At 38.3% G+C, this 17,141-nt stretch overlaps 1 protein-coding gene across 6 annotated transcripts in view; it reads left to right on the top strand.

The window, feature by feature from the left end:
- NPY1R (neuropeptide Y receptor Y1) overlaps positions 1 to 17,141 on the top strand; it is a 75,385-nt gene that overhangs the window by 406 nt on the left and 57,838 nt on the right. For 2 of the 6 annotated variants that reach the window (XM_056561433.1, XM_056561423.1), the window contains exon 1: positions 1,602 to 1,807. The exons of 1 other annotated variant lie outside the window; for it this stretch is intronic. The gene's annotated coding sequence lies outside the window, so the exon portion shown is untranslated. 3 more of the 6 variants (XM_056561462.1, XM_056561426.1, XM_056561470.1) reach the window with 3 other exon arrangements.

A 17,141-nucleotide genomic window follows, 5' to 3' on the forward strand; every position in this document is an offset into this window, starting at 1 on the left:
ATCTATCTATATCTCTATTACCTATGCTTTATCTATCTATCTATCTATCTATCTCATCTATCTATCTATCAATCAATCATCTGTCTATCTATTACCTATGGTTTATCTAACCATCTACTATCTATCTATTTATTTAACTAGCTATCTTATGTCTATCTATCAATCTTCTATATCTATCTATGGTTTCCATTTATCTATCTACTGTATCTAGCATCTACATATTCTATCTAGCTATCTCGTGTCTATCTATCTATCGTTTTATCTAGATATCTTATAGCTATATATTTACTGTATCTAGCTACCTCATGTCTATCTATCTATTGTGTCTATTTACAGTATCTATCTAATCTATCTATCTATCTATCTATCTATCTATCTATCTATCTATATTTCTGTCTTTCTTTCTATTTATATATCTAGCTATCTTGTATCTGTCTACTGTATCTATCTAGGGTATCTATCTACTGAATCTATCTATCTATCTATCTATCTATCTATCTATCTAGAATGGAAGAATATCCACAGCACTCCAATATGCATAGAAAAAGTGATAGCTTTAATCCATATCAACACACAGGTGCAGCGTTTCAGCTGCCATAGCAGCCATTTTCAAGCTGAAACGTTGCACCTGTGTTTATATGGAATAAAGCTGCCACTTTGTCTACCCATATTGGAATGGTGAGTATATTCTTCACTTCTGGATGTATTTATGGCTTCTGACCTGAGCCTTGGCTGCATGCACCTCATCTCTACTTTTGCCTGAAGTGCTGCTCTATCTACTATTTGCCTCCATCTATCTGTCTGTCTATTGTATATATCTATCTAATGTATCTAGTTATCTCATGCCTATCTACCTGTCCGTCTGTCTATCTATCTATCTATCTATCTATCTATCTGTGCCTCTATATATATCCAGATCAATGTGCACCAAGCTGTGGCTCACTAGCTGCTGCAAAACTACAACTCCTATCATGCAAAGACAAGCAGGGGGAAAGTAGACTGCCAGATAGGTAGATAGATAAATGGAGAGAGACACAGACATATATAGATAGATAGATAGATAGATAATTGATAGATGATGTATAGATAGATCGATTATTGAGAGATGATAGATAGATAGACAAATAGATAAGATGAGAGAGAGAGAGAGAGAGAGAGAGAGAGAGAGAGAGAGAGAGAGAGAGAGAGAGAGAGAGAGAGAGAGAGAGAGAGAGAGAGAATAGATAGAGGGTAAGTATAGATCTAGATACATAACTATTGGAAGAGATGTGAGGGATAGATGTATAGATAGATAGATATGCTGCATTGGTATGATGTCACCCCACTCTGACAGATCCCAGACTCCAGCAAGCAGAACAGAGTGGACTTTGTAGTGCAGCAGAGCTGTATCCAAGCTTAGTGTGGACGAGGACAATACATGATTACAACCAGCAGGGGGCAGTGACCTGCTAACATTCTGCAGGGACATATAAGATCATCTTGGCAATGGAAACTTGCGCTGCCACTTGCAGGCTGTTGTATTCTTCTTCTGTTTGATATGTCATTGCACTTCTGTCAGGATTCCTCCCCCAGATGGGTGATGTGGAGGCAGGTGATGTCTCTGTAGTCAGGGCTGTGCAGGGCTGCGTGTGGTGTGAGTGTAAGGTGGAGCTGAGCTTTAGGGGCGTCGCTTCATCTTCCCCAGTCTTCACAGTGTGAGCAGGGAATAACCGGAGCTATGCCCCATTCTGCTCTTCCTTCTCTACATGCTTCTGCCATATATCTTCCCACATATCCGTCATTGCACAGGAGCGAGAGTCTCGGCAAGGTATGGTGACTAGATCCTCTTCTTGTATCCCCGAGACAGGGGCTGGGGTTAGAAACTGCTGTGTCCGGCCACTGCACCTTGTGTACTCCTCAGGGACAGGTGAGGGGGCATCTGGGTCACATATGGGGGCTCCGTCAGCTGATTTGGGAACCTGTATATATGTATATTCTGCACCTATGTTTTATAGGAGTGGTATGAATAGCCATGCACGTTATATAATAGCTTATGTCACCTGTTCACTCCTTAGAGAAGAGACTTTACTAGGAACATTCTTAAGCATGATACCAGTCCCAGTCCATCCCTGTAAAGAGTCCCTCATGTGAAGCAGGTATTCTGGGCAATATATATATATATATATATATATATATATATATATATATATATATATATATATATATATATATATATCTTACATAATAGCATGAGGAGTTATGTACTGACTGCATTTGGTCTCTCTCTCTCTGTCTCTCTCTTTCTCTCTCTCTTTCTCTCTCCCCCTCTGTCTCTCTCTCTCTCTATCTCTACCCCTCTGTCTCTCTCTCTCTCTCTCTCTCCCCCCCTCTCTCTTTCCCCCCCTCTGTCTCTCCCTCTCTTTCTCCCCCCTCTCTCTCTCTCTCTCTCTCCCTCTCTCTCTCTCTCCCTCCCTCTCTCTCTCTCCCTCTCTGTCTCTCCCCCCTCTCTCTCTCTTTCTTTCTCTCTGTCTCTCTCTCTTTCTCTCTCTCCCCCCCCCTCTCTCTCTCTCTCTCTCTCTCTCTTTCTCTCTCTCACTCTCTCTCTCCCTCTCTCTCTCTCTCTCTCTCTCTCTCTCTCTCTCTCTCTCTCTCTCTCTCTCTCCATTTATTTGAAGTTTATTCAATGTTTGGCCATCTATGGTGCTGGATACATAGCATACTTATATAATGTTACATTCATGAAGGCATTTCTGTTGCCTTTTTATTTCATTCAGATTCATGATCTTTGATCTTTGCATTATTAATAAACAAACAATGAAATGTGGCATTTATCTAGTTGTCCTCCCAGTGGCATGTACTTAGTTGAATTATAATGTAAGGGTAATGTTGGCATGGTCAAAGCTGTTGCATTCCTTACTTTAGTCAGATATTTCTGTCTTATGTTTTCTGAGACATTTCTTGCTAGGAGAAGGATGATTACAACTTGAGCTCTTCTTCCCAGTCTAATATGACAGCATGTACCCCCCTCCCACCCCTGAATTCCCATTGACTGAATAAATCCCAATACCCGAGTAAAGTTCAAATTTATTCTAACAAGTAGAGAATGTTGGAGCAGATGCAGCAGGTCATATTGGAGAGTAAGGATGTTCGCAGGCGTGCAGAGTACATTTGCTAGGAAACATCTGTCCTGTTTTCAGCATAGAAGTTTCCAGTGAATATGATATGTAAGACATTGCAGTCACCTGAGTCTTTCTACATCCAATATCCACATAGTGGTGACATCATTTATACTTTTAACTCATTTGCTGACTATACTGTACCATAAGTTTGCAATGTTTAACTGAAAAAAATAAAACTGACTGTATCTTGGAATGTTAAGCAAAGCGAACACAACCTAAATGTTTATGCAAGCTGGCTCCACTTTTATATAAAATAGCCTATTTACTTGACTTTGTGTTTTTTTTCTTTGCTTTTTTTTGCTATCCCAAACAGCTACATCTGAATATTTTGTAAATATGTCACTGTGTGTATTCTAAAATATTGAGCGCATTGTAGAAATATGGGCAATGTTTCTTTTTTATTCATTTATTTAAAATTTCTTCGCTTTTTAGCATTTTCTTGACTGTATGTACAATACTTTTAGAAGTACTAAGTGAAGTAAAGTATTTTTTATACAGTGCCTGTAATGGTCATATTACCAGTAAGATGTACTGCCTTCCTTATCTAGTACAGTTTTGCTGGATCTAGAATATAACATTCTCCATATACTGTATGCTGAAACAGAGTGCAAACACATATGCAGAAACAAATTATATGCGGTGGAATGTATTAAAGGTGCTATCTGCTTTTTTTATTTGTAAGTATTACATTTTTTTAAGTTTATAGAAAGAATCGGAGTTGTTTAAATTATTTAAAAAAAAAAAAAAGGCCAATTGCAAAATCCAGAAATTATAACAATGCAATAAAAGGCAGAATAGTGGCTCCGTTACAAACGGACGTTAAGGGCTCTTTTTTTTTTTTTTTCCATTTTGACCGCCCTTAACGTCCGTTATTGTCATGGAGCCTAACGGGAGTCATAACGGGCAAAGAGGACCCCATTCCCTTGAATGGGATTCCTATAACGCCCGTTATTGCGGCCAAAGATAGCGGCAGAAAAAGACAGCGCATGCACATATTTTTCTCCCACTATCTTCCTAACGTACATCATCTACCAGGCACAAACGGAACTGTGAAAGGAGCCTAAGAGTTCACAACAAGGAAAGATTATCCTATAGTGGCCCCCCTCATAGTAGCTGCTTGTTACAAATAGCAGGAATCAACCTGCTATCCTGTTTTCTCATGTAAGTTTGTTTGGACACTTCTAGCAAACTGTCTCACAGGTAATTTATTGTTCTGGATAAGCTAGTCCTGACTTCTCATCTCTGAATAAAGATCCCTGACTTTTACAATACTATGCGGAGGATAACAATGTATGTTTGATTCATTGTTTATTGTTTCTAGTGTCTTCTCAAAATCTAGTTTTGTCCTCATTTCTCCAGTTAGTTCTCATATTTTCAAGTTGCTGTCATGAAACTCAATTTAACTTGATGGGTTTTCTCCTGTGATATTGTTTTTAGTTCAGCTTTACTTTTGTCTCTGAGTCCTAGTATCAGCTTGTTTTTCTGTTAGGGACAGTTTGTAGACAAGGGTTATCCTAGGGATAGTTGCAGGGACAGTGAAGCTTAGTGGTTTTAGATTTAGTGTTCATAGAAAGATCTGTTGGTAAGCTACAATTTTTTTTCTCAAACTGTTTATTTAAAGTTTTTTTTTTCTTTTTACAATAAGAGATAGGGTGGCTTCACACCACAATTTTACTATACAGTTTTTGGATACGTTTAAAAAAAAAAAAAACCTATGCAACCGTACAGCAAACCGTGGCCATAGACTTTCCATTCAAAACCGTATGCACCATATTGTATACGGGTGTCTCAGTTTTTCAAACCACATGGTTTATAATTTATTTTTTTCTGGACAGAAAACCGTGGCCTATCACGGATTTTGGTTCGGGTGAAAAACCGTATTAACCCATATACTTTTTTATTAACATGGGAGTCAATGGGAACCATACAGACCTGTATGTAAGTACGGTTCCATCTGGTTTTCACCATACGGTTTTTGACTTTGTATAGTTTTTTTTCTTGGAATTTCAATCAAACAAGTGAAACTTTATTCATAATGGAGTGAAAAGTTCAAAACGTATACGTTTTTTTCTTAAAAAACGGATGCAACCTGACATAATTTTTCAAACCATATACGGTTTTCAACCGTATACAGATAAAACTTTGTACACACATTTTGATACAGTTTAGTCAGGTTTTGAGGAATTAATTTTTTTTAATCAAAAACCTGATAAAAAACTGTATTGCAGAAAACGTGGTGTGAACCCACACTAAGAATAGACCAAAAAAACAAATACAGGAGTATACAAACAATTCAACAGTGTACCCCAACAAGAAAAATTTATATGGGGACGCAGTCCAGAGTATGATGAAGTACATTATGCAGTGCAAGGCAAGTTACACTCTTATCCATTAAAGGCGAAAATGCACAAGAAAGTATAGAAAATAGAACAGTGCTGTGTAGGGAGCTACAGATATAATACCTTAAACTCATCACAGCATCACCCAATGGAAAGTTACAATTCTTAATGTTGTTACCTGCCACTATTGTTACATGTTTGTATGTTTTTCTTGTAATTGTCAGCTTGGCATTCAATTTGGGTGTACCATAAGTCATGGGGGTATACAAGCATTGGGAGCTACAGTTAGGATTTAGGAACGACAAGTGCAATAGGTGATGACCAGTTCTTCTGTCTTACAACTAGCTTGCATCCTTTTATTGTCTTTGCTTTTATTAAAGTGGATATATTTGAAACATATTTAATATTTACTGTAGACAGCATCACCTCAAACCCACTTTACACTTTAGAACTAGGGAATATTATTTGCATTAAATATTCTTTATAGAAATCTGTATCATGTTTTTTTACAGATAGGTTTCAATTATGTCACCTAGCAATGTGCCATCAATGTCAATGCCAAAATAGCAGTTTGGCTTGTATTCGGTAAGGTAAACATTCTAATAGTGGCTTTTGTAGACATTGAGGGCTGTATGCAGCTCAGGGGCCTGGCATTGCGTATGTCCTGGCATTGCATATTTTTTGTTTTTGTTTTGGCATTGCGTATGTCCTCTTTGCAGTATATATATATATATATATATATATATATATATAAGGAAATTGTGAATACACATCTACATTTTGATTAATGAAAATATTCTTGTTGGGAATGGAAACAATCTAAAGGTAAATAAGGGCAATCTAGTTGATATGAAATTCCCATCAGCTATAGGTAGCAGAGGTAAACTGTGAAATCTGTTTGCCACTCCTCTAGCAAAATCTGGGCTGAGTTGGGTCTTATTGATATATGGAGAGAAAGATTTCCTTCTATCCTTGTGCTTTCATGCTACAATAGGTCATGTGATACCTTATCTAGGATTGATTTGGTTCTTTGCAGTCTTGGAGTCTTTTAAAGTGGGGATGATGAAATACTTACCCAGGAATATTTATGATAATTCCCCAGTTTATATCAAACTTAAGGCAAATAAGGGTCATCTAAATAGAAATTTTTCGGGCAACCTATATTAGTAAAAATTTCAACTAAACAAAATAAAAAAATGAAGGGAGTCATCAGCTTAGACCTTTTTCTTCTTCTCTATATCCTCTGATGGTTAGCTGATCATGGCAGGACAATAAAACAATGTCATTGATTTTGGGTCCTGCTTGTTAATGTGTTTGTCCTCCAACATTACTCCTAAAAACTCCTTTAAACTCTTAAACTCCCAGTTAAGTTAAATACAGATGTATCCTTCTTTACCTTTTCTCATGGCTCCATGTAACTCAAAATGTGTGTCACGAGATAACTAGCTTATCAAAGACACATGATTTTGTCATACCATGTACAGAGTTGTTTTTGCTGTATTTGTTAATGTTTATCCATCCAGTAGCTGGAATGTGAATTGCAGTCTATTGCAGGTTAAGCTGGCATCGTGCAATGTTGGATTAAATTTGTATCCTAAGAATTGTGAATCATTTACTTTATTTAATAAAGGGAAGGGGGGACATGTCTGCAGGCTAAACGCTGGATTCAAAAGACAAAACAGACAGCCATGTAAAGGAATTGTCAGACGAGATAATGTTTTATATGTTTGGATGGGGGCACATTAAATATAAAAAAAAAAAGAAGTCACATTCACCTACATGATCTTAAAGGCTGGGATAACGCATCACAGGAACAAGTAAGCAGTAGTGACAAGCAGGGACCAGTAGCTGTCAGACTGGCAGCTGTGGGGGATTGGAGTAGGAGAGTAAGACTTATTTTTATGTTTTATATGCCCCAGCCAAATATAAAAGTTTTCTGCCCCCAGACAGCCCCTTTAAAGGGGTTATCCAGATATAGAAAAAGATAACTAATTTCTTACAAAAACGTCTGTCCCCAGGTCCCCAACTTGGCTCCATACACTTCAGCAGAACTATGCTGCAGAACCACACCCAGCCTGGAGACAGACTGTCTTTTGCGTGCCATTGGCCCACTTCCTATTTGTTCATACTGAGAGAAGTTTTTTACGATAAGACTTTGGTTACAGACTTAAAAGTTCCAATAACAGCACCCATCTTCTGTTCACATAGCTATCAATATCCTAGCATTGGGCACATTTGTCATTATGGGTGCAAATACTTTCTAAGTACATGTGCTAATGGCCCTTCTAATGGTTAAGAATATTTAGCTTATATGAGTTCTTTGTTTATATATCTCAAGCATGTACAGGCTACTGTGTGTTGACTATTTTGTCCATAAAACCAAAATGCAGCTAGTAAGATGTGCCAAGACCTGATAGAGACATGAGTAAATATGATGAGGGTCAGTCTTTACGCTTTTGCTTTTGGAAATGATTCTAAAATAATTTTGTAACTTCAGTAAAAATGCAAAAGTGTTTTTTCCTTGCTTTTGGATCATGACTTTTTTAGTGATTAAGGAACAATAAATCTAGTTAAAATAAACAGTTTTACAAGAAACAGTGGTCTGTTACATGTCACGGTTGTACGTGTTGTCACCATCTGCAGTGGATCATTTGTATTCTGCATAGAACAGGCTTTTTGGTGTCTGCAGACCGTCAATAACTTGTTCCTCGAGTTTGGAAATAAAACGTGGTCACTTTCAAGTACAACTGAACTATACAGGTCACAAATGTCCATAGTGAATAAATGAAATGTAATAATCTGATAAATTAGAGAATATAAATTTCATGTGTCATTCTTTATATGGAATGTAGAAATTACCCATTAATCAGCATTTTCTGGTCATTGAACTGAACATCTCATTTAACTAAAAGTTTACTATTAGTATCCAGCTCAATGAACACAAAATATGAAAGTTATAGACCCCTCTATTTAATAAGAAAATGTTTAGTTTTGTCTTCATGAAAAACACCTAAAACCTTTAATTTATACCTGTATGGTATAAAAAGGTAGAACAAAATGTTTTCTTATGTGTTATAAAGTCACTAGGGTACCTGCATGCACGGAATTGGACGCCATGTTGATAGTGGAAAGTCATGTTTGTGCTTGTTATAAGTTTGGAAACCCCAATGTGCGTGGCTTTCTATGGAAACTGTACAGAAATATTTCTAAGAACACTTCTTTAGATTCTTTCTCAAAAAGTTTTAACCTCTGAATCCCACAATTTCTGCAAAAAGTGTTATTGTTTTTTTCTTAAGTGGTAAAAATACAGTTGGCAAATTTACTACTAATGCCAGTGTGTGAATCCTTAGCTTAAAGTGTTATATTCAGGTCACATTCCATTAAGTTATGTGTGATTTTTTTATTAGTATTTTGAAAGGAATTTAAAAGGTTCTAAACTTGTTAAAAGGTAATTTCCTTTAAGCCAAAACAATAAAAATATCATTATGTTTGGTTAATAAAATGGATCAATATATATATATATATATAAAAGCCCATTGTATTTATGTGTGCGTGTGTTGGAAAATAAGGGTGGTGTGGTGGTGGTGTAAGTCCTCATACACCAGAGATATCAGTTCCGGGTAGCCCATTATTTTCCCTGGTGCCCATACCTAGTGTGGTATATTAAACATATTTTCAGCTACTTGATGGGTGATTACTAGTGTTGAGCGTGAATATTGAAAATGCTAATTTTTACTGTGAATATCGGCACTTCGCGATTTCACAAATATTTAGACTATAGCAATATATATTCGTAATTACGAATATTTGTTTTTGTTTTTATGTGAATGTATGTGAATATTTATGCCAATATCGGCACTTCCAGACTGGACACTGATGCACTATGCGAATTTCATTACGAATTTTCACATGAAAAAAAAAAGAGAATGAAGATAGCAAATATGTGAATTTCGCGAACATAGAAGGAATATTTGTCCATATATTTGCAAAATATCGCAAATTTGAATATGATTCCTACTGCTCATCACTTGTGATTACTATTTTATCCTTGTCTTTATTAACTGAGTGTTATGTTTTATGTTATACATATCAGTATGCTGCCCCATTCACTTTTAATGTTTAACTTTGAGCATGCACTCATGGGATTAAATTCAGATCTCTAAAGGATTCATTTATTTTACTTTGTTCTTAAATCGAGAATAAATAAGCAAGATCAAATTATCCGGTTTGAAATTATTTCATTTTCTGCTACATTTAAAAGAATATAAGAACTAAATGAGAAATTTATTTTATCATATCACAGCAACATTTCAACTGCTTGGCACTGGGTTGAAGCAGACTTCATGAGGCAGTTCAAATATTTCTTTTTATGCATATTAGAAACAAGTACTGCAGGATTTTTCTTTGTTTATGAAGTCAGCCCCGGATCTAGGACTGATTCTGCCACCATATATGACCTTTTATAGGTTTTGTAGTACTGTTTTTTTGGACTTATATACAGAGACAGATAAGTATTCATAGGAAATTAAATGTATGAGTGTCATAATATTATAATAAATGAAACATTGTACCAATAAATTAAAAAAAAGTAAAACAACAATCTACTTAAAGGGAACTGGTCATCACTTTTCTACTTCCTGAATCAAGAGTCATCAGGAAAGTCTCCAATGGCTGCTCCTTGTCCCACCAACCATGATTAATACATCTCTTTCTGTTTATGTATAGAGAGAGATCTACTAAACAAGGCTGGTGGGGAAAAGGGGAAGACATTGGGGACCATCCCGATAACTTGTGATTCAGTTAACATTGGTATACTACTTGAATAAATAATAGGGACATGTTTTCATTAAATATTTCCATATCTGTTCAGTGACAGTTGCTTATTAAAGCTTCTTCATTAAAAGAGTAAAAGAGAGGGTTTGTAGGAAAACAACCTCAACATCCTTATGTGAATGGAACCATAACTGTAAAATTGTTAATCCTCAATCCAATTGTTAAAGGAGTACTCCGCTGGAATGTTTTATCATTCCATTGTTCCCGGGCTGCAAAAAGTAAAATAACAAACTTTAACTTACCTTCTGGTGCTCCCTCCGGAGCACTGATATTGGTTTTCTGGACGTGGTCTTCTTACGCATCTTGGAGCCAGATGCGTCACTCAGCGATCTGCTTATCGCCAGCCGTAGCAATATGCCGCACAGTGTTATATAGTGAGCCAAATACCCACATTTTCCCTGCTGCCCATACGTGTTACACTGCGCTCAGAGTATCACCAGCCGAGGTGGGACATCGCTGCAGCTCGCGATAAGCTGTTCGCATTGTGACGCATCGGGCTCCAAATGCGGAAGAAGCCCGGGCCCAGAAGACAGAAGACCAATATCGGTGCATGGGAGGAGTGGTGGATCGTGAGTTAAAGTTTGCTATTTTATTTTTTGCATTTCGGGGACAATGAAATGATAAAACCTTCCAGCGGCGTACTCAAGATAGTAAGGAATATGAAGGCTATCTCATTAGTTGGGTGTACTGTATAGTCCACTCTGTGTCCAAACTGAAGGGTAGGCATCTTAAAATGTACTTGCATGGCAGTATTAAAGGGGATAACTATCTAATCATGGGGAGTCCGACATCTGGGGCCACCATGCGATCTTGAGAATGGGGACCAGAATCTCTTGGTTTGCACAAGCACACTGTCACTCCATTCATTCTTTATGAGTACTGCAGAGAAAGCCAAATGCTATACTGGCTATTTCCTTCAGCTTCCATGGAAAATTAATGGAGCAACAACATGCATGCACACCCTGCTTCTCCGTTGTAGCAGGAGACTCAGTCCCTGTTCTCGGGGTTGCAGAGGGGCCCAGCAGTCTCAATCCCCGCAGTTAAATAGTTGGTACCTATCCTATGGATAGGGGATAACTTTAAAAGATGGGAAACCCTTTTACTGTTGAGGTGGGAAATAAATGCAGTGATTATTGTTGAGAAACCGTGCTTTTATACTGGGGGCCATTCTGATATGGTCTTATCCAGCAAATACCTTAGGGTTTATGGGGAATAACGTTAAAGCAAAGCATAGCCTACTGACAAGACAGTTGCTTTTACTGGAAGAAAGTCGTGTTTTTATAATCTCATATAACCATTTTTAACCTATTAAAGGGGTTATCTGGTTAACAACATTTCTGTGGTAATGGTCCTTTGTTGTAAAGTGTATTATACACATTGTTTACATGTTCTTCCCTGTTCTTCCTCTTTCGGGCAGGAAGTACTGTTAACTAGCCAGACAATCATCCACTCCGTCTCCTCATAAATCCCTCCTTTGCAGGGCCAACTACAGCCAAATGGAGATCATGTGATGCTGGCCCTGACTGGACCTCACAGACTTCCATACTTGGTAGACAGGAGGCCATCAGTTGGCCTCCTGCTGCCATGACAACCTTCGGGACCAATTGCATAGCGGGGTTGCTGATAAGGGATAGGGAGAGCCCCCTCCCCCTGTCAATCTTATAGATGCCGTGGTCAGTACTGATCTTGATCTTGGCAGCAGTGGCGGTATCCTGGCTGTTATTGACAGCCGAGTCCGCCGCTGATCTCCTACGACGTGTCTAAAAAAGGGCAGGAGATCGATAGGACCTATGAATATGTACTATTGAGGGAACGTGTCAGCAGATAGGATGTCTGCATGTGTCCTACAGCAGGAAGGAGTTAAAGTGGATTTGTTAACATGAAAATAGCGGAGTAAATAAATAAGCACATGGCCAGATAGTACTAGTCATCAGGATTCAGGAAATATATATATTTTTTTATCTCCATAGTCCTTTGTAGTGCCAATATATAAGACTTACTATTATGCAAATTAAGTTTAAGCTTCTAGGGGCCATTTCCCTGCATTGCAACAGCCCAGTGTCTATGTCTTCTTTATCACTACTTACAGGCCCTCTTGCATCCACCTACCCTGTTTGAATGGGTTCTTACCATGTTAGGGAATTGCCCTGGGTACTCGAGCCTCATTGTCATAATAACCAAAAGACTTATATCTTTGCACTGGAATCCTGATGACTAGCTCTATTTAGCCATATATTTATTTACACCACTGTTTTCTTTCTGACAGGTTCAATTTAAATGACTAAATACAGCTGAAACTATAGTTAGTTTATATCTATACCTATCATTCAACTAACCTTATCCAACTGCTTCTTTCATGGTAAAAATCACTTGTTACATTTAGTGTAATTTAATTTGTTGGTCCTTTTTAATTTTTTTATACTACTTTCTCTTTTATGAAATTCTGGTTTAATCCAAGCTTTGTTCATATTACTGTACTACAAATACTCTCATTTTTTTTTACTTGGAAGATAAGATAAAATGAAATTAATCCTAACAATACCCAACTGAACACAGGCATAGTCAAGAAATTAAACCACAGAATATTATTTTATTCATGTTGTATTTAGAGGCATGAGTAAGAAAAACTTTTCAGTATAATATGTGCTTCTTCAAAATGCTAGATTGAATAGCGGCTGTGTCAATTGCTATGTATTTTACCTATGAACGTGCTGTATTGTATCAGTAAAAATGTGCTGAAAAACACTATACAAGATAAAAAAAAAGTGTTTGCAGCCTTCTAAGTGAATTGCGGTAACTAAAATAGTTTCCGATAAAACACAAAGGTTGACAACATGAAATGAGGATTGACTGTGAATTGCTAAATGTAATAATTTATGATTCCTTTAACAACTCAACAATACCAATAACAAGTCATTAAATTGGAATTTGGAAAAATAAATACAAAGGAATAGAAAACAAGTCTACACGTTTCATAGATTGTTAAGAGAAAATTACTTTTTTTTTTTTTTTTGGGGGGGGTGGGGGTATGTTTATGTGACAACTAAATACAGATTTACAAATAAAGTTACACTTCAGCCTACACCAAAATCTAATTTTTGCCTGCAGAGTTGGATTCTCGTAAGTAGTTTCTGAGGTGCTTACATTCTTCTTACATACATTCTTCATATAGTTTGCTGTATTTGATCATGTTGTACACAAATTTTTTTATCCTTCTTGGTGTGTACGTGATGTGATCATGTATAGCTAATATATGTTCTATGCATGAAATATTCAAGAGACTTAGCATATTTACTATTGAAAATGCACCAGAACTTGTATCCAAAAAAACTGGCTTGCATGCTGTGTACCCCATTAATTTTGTCATGTGACAAAGGGGCATGACTTCTGTATAAAGGTGGCTTGGCTTTTGCAAAAGGAGCGTAGCTTCAGATGTGACACCATGTGCCAAAATTGGGCCAGAATTCCAGCACAGTATTCTGGCTCAGTGTAAGATGACTGCTATTTGGTCTAAACTTAGGCTTAACAGTCTCCTAATGTGCCAGATTTATCAAAAGGCCTTTGATAAATCAACTGTCTAACGCTAGGCAATGGTTGCTCAACCACCACAAGAATCATTACAAGAGGATCTAGATTGTTTAATATTTATTTGGGTTGAGAAGCACCTAAATGTCTAATAAATTTTACATTTTTTAGGATTCCCTTCCGTGCTTGATTCTTTAAAAAAGGTTTCTAGGTTTGCTGAAATAATTTGTGGAATTTCTGGTAGTTTCCAAAGAAAATTAACATTTCAAAACTATATGTTGTGTCATTCAGAAGATTTCTTGTTAGAGAAGTCATTTCCACCTCCACATACAGAAGTAAAGGAGAATAACCCTTCAAAACAGGCCCAAGTTAGAATATATTTGAATGAATAGATTTGTTAAACTGAAAATAATTAAGTCAAAATGCAATAAAAGATTGTTGTGTTGTACGTGTTGTTTTCATACCTGTTTGATTTCTTTTTATCTGTCTACAGAAAAAATGTACCTAATAGGCGGTGATAGTGTATCAGGCATTTTATCTGCACTATTACCAAGAATGACAGATAGTACTGGTAGTCATGGGGTGTAAATGATCATGATTAAAATAATGTAGCTATTTTGTGCTTGGTTCAAAACTTGAAAAATGGCATCGATGATCAGTGGTCAACAGAATCTGCAGATTGTAACATCTGCGCTCTGGCCAGACACTTTGGCCGTGAGCGCTCTCTTTTCTTGTCCCCACTGCCGGCAGGGCTGGGATTCGCATCACGGGACGTGCTAGGGGTAGCGACTTGGGTGCCGCCTGCCACAGCAAGACCATACTGCTTTGCGGCGGACTCTGGTGAAAACCAGTGGCATCTTAGACTCCGCTCCCTGGCACAGCTCTCGTCATCATCCACACAGGCCCAGAGTATCCACCAAATGCCGTGACCCGTTACACAGATATTCATCACCCAAAGAGCAATATTCACCTGATAATGACATTAAGATAATTTTCATAACAAAATAAATAAAAATAATTACACTTGTCTTTAAGCAATTCTACCTTCTTCTAAGGAATGGATGCCACACAACTAGAAGTTGTTAAATGGCCATAGGATAGGGAGATGCAAAACTCCTAGTGCTTGACAATTTAGACATTTGTTCAAAAGTTTGGGTTATAGAGTAGACAGGTATTTTATGCCATCTATTCCCAGGACACTGGTAGGGGCCTTGAATACGCATGTTGGGTGCCTGTGGTATGTTTTTTCATACTGTGTTCCCGAACCCTCGTCTTGCACTACTTCTCAAGTGTTTAAAGATCTAACCGTTCAATAATTTGGGTAAAAATAATAATAATCTTTATTTATATAGCGCCAATAGATTTGGCAGCACTTTCCAATTTTTGGGTACAAATAAAGACAAATATCAGACATTATTATATTACACACTAAATATTCAAACAGGAGGAGTGAGGGCCCTGCTTGCAATAGCTTACAGACTGTGAGAAATGGGATTGAGACAAAAGGCGCTTCATTGATCGTCCAGCCATGTTTTATAAATCGGGGAGGTAACATAAAGGACAGTAAACCAGTCACTAGCTAATCTCTGACTGTCTAAAGTACAGAGTGTAGTGGGAGACTGCCGAATATGGAACTATTGAAGTCTCCAAGATCCAGAAGTCTCAAAAGGGGCAAAGTGATAATGGGGGAGACCAGTTAGGGGAAGTTATAGTGCCATGACTAAGACTTCTTTACAAGTCGAAACACATTGGTGCGTTTTGTTTGGTTTTTATCCTCATGATGTTCCACTTGGATTTTAATGTAGTTTATGAATAAAGCTTTGGATTTTACCTGTTGTCGGGAGCCAGAAGTCCTTCTCTTCTCCTGTTGGTTGCCTCACCTGGGGACTCGGCCCCAACGTCCTTTCACGAACTTCCACGAGAGGTTGTGCTGGTGATATCTGAATACTGGAGCGGTTGGTGGGCTGATCTGATTTACTTTATTCACTTTGCTCAGGGTAAGTTATAGGCCTGCTTAAAGAGATGTGTCTTTAGGGCACATTTAAAACTGTGGATGTTGGGGTTGAGTCTAAGGATTTGGGATATTGCATTCCAGAGAACTAGTGCAGCATGAGCAAAATATTGGAGATGGGAGTGAGAGCTTTGTATTATAGAAGATGTTAGGTTTAGATCATTAGCAGAGCGGAGAGCACTGTAGGATGTTAGACAAAGATGAGGGAGGAGATGTAGGGAGGTGCAGCACTGTGGAGAGCTTTGTGGGTGAGAGTGAGGATTTTATACTATATTCTGGACTGAAGAGATAACCAGTGTAGTGACTGACACGCGGTAGGCATTGATGCAATGACTGGAGAGGAAGATGAGTCTGGCTGCGGCATTAAGGATGGACTGAAGAAGAGGGACAGTTTAGAGAAGGTAAGGTCTATTTGTAAAGAGCTACAATGGTCAAGACAAGAATGAATCATAGCAATAATGAAATATTTAGTAATTTCATTAGTGAGAAACAAGTGGATTCTGGAGATACGGCAGTAAATGATAGGAGAGAATCCCACACTCACCGCATCCACCGCTGTAAACGAAGAGGCTTCATGGAGGGGGAAAGACTATTGACGCGGGCTCAGAGGCAACGACCGGTGGTTTAATGCTAATGAGCATTTCTTCTGGCCACTGCTGAGGCTGGAAGAAGTGCTCATTAGCTCGAAACCTCCGGTCGTTGCCTCTGAGCCCCCCGTCAATAGTCTTACCCGCTCCATGAAGCCTCTTCGTTTACAGCGGTGGATGCGGTGAGTGCGGGATTCTCTACTATCATTTACTGCCATATATATATATACATGTTCTCCTTTGATCCGTGCACCATTCACACCACCCCACTATTCTATGTAGTCATGTTGTCTTCACATGGAACCATATGCAAGGTGCTAGATTAATCAATCTCAGAAGTTTGAACTGGGCCTCCCTTTCTTTCTTAACCCCTTAAGGACGCAGGACGTAAATGTACGTCCTGGTGAGGTGGTACTTAACGCACCAGGACGTACATTTACGTCCTAAGCATAACCGCGGGCATCGGAGCGATGAACGTGTCATGCGCGGCTGATCCCGGCTGCTGATCGCAGTCAGGGACCCGCCGGCAATGGCCGACGCCCGCGATCTCGCGGGCGTCCGCCATTAACCCCTCAGGTGCCGGGATCAATACAGATCCCGGCATCTGCGGCAGTTCACGATTTAAATGAACGATCGGATCGCCCGCAGCGCTGCTACGGGGATCCGATCATTCATAACGCCGCACGGA

This window comes from Hyla sarda, chromosome 1 (assembly GCF_029499605.1).
Source record: "Hyla sarda isolate aHylSar1 chromosome 1, aHylSar1.hap1, whole genome shotgun sequence".
Classification (NCBI taxonomy): Eukaryota; Metazoa; Chordata; class Amphibia; order Anura; family Hylidae; genus Hyla; species Hyla sarda.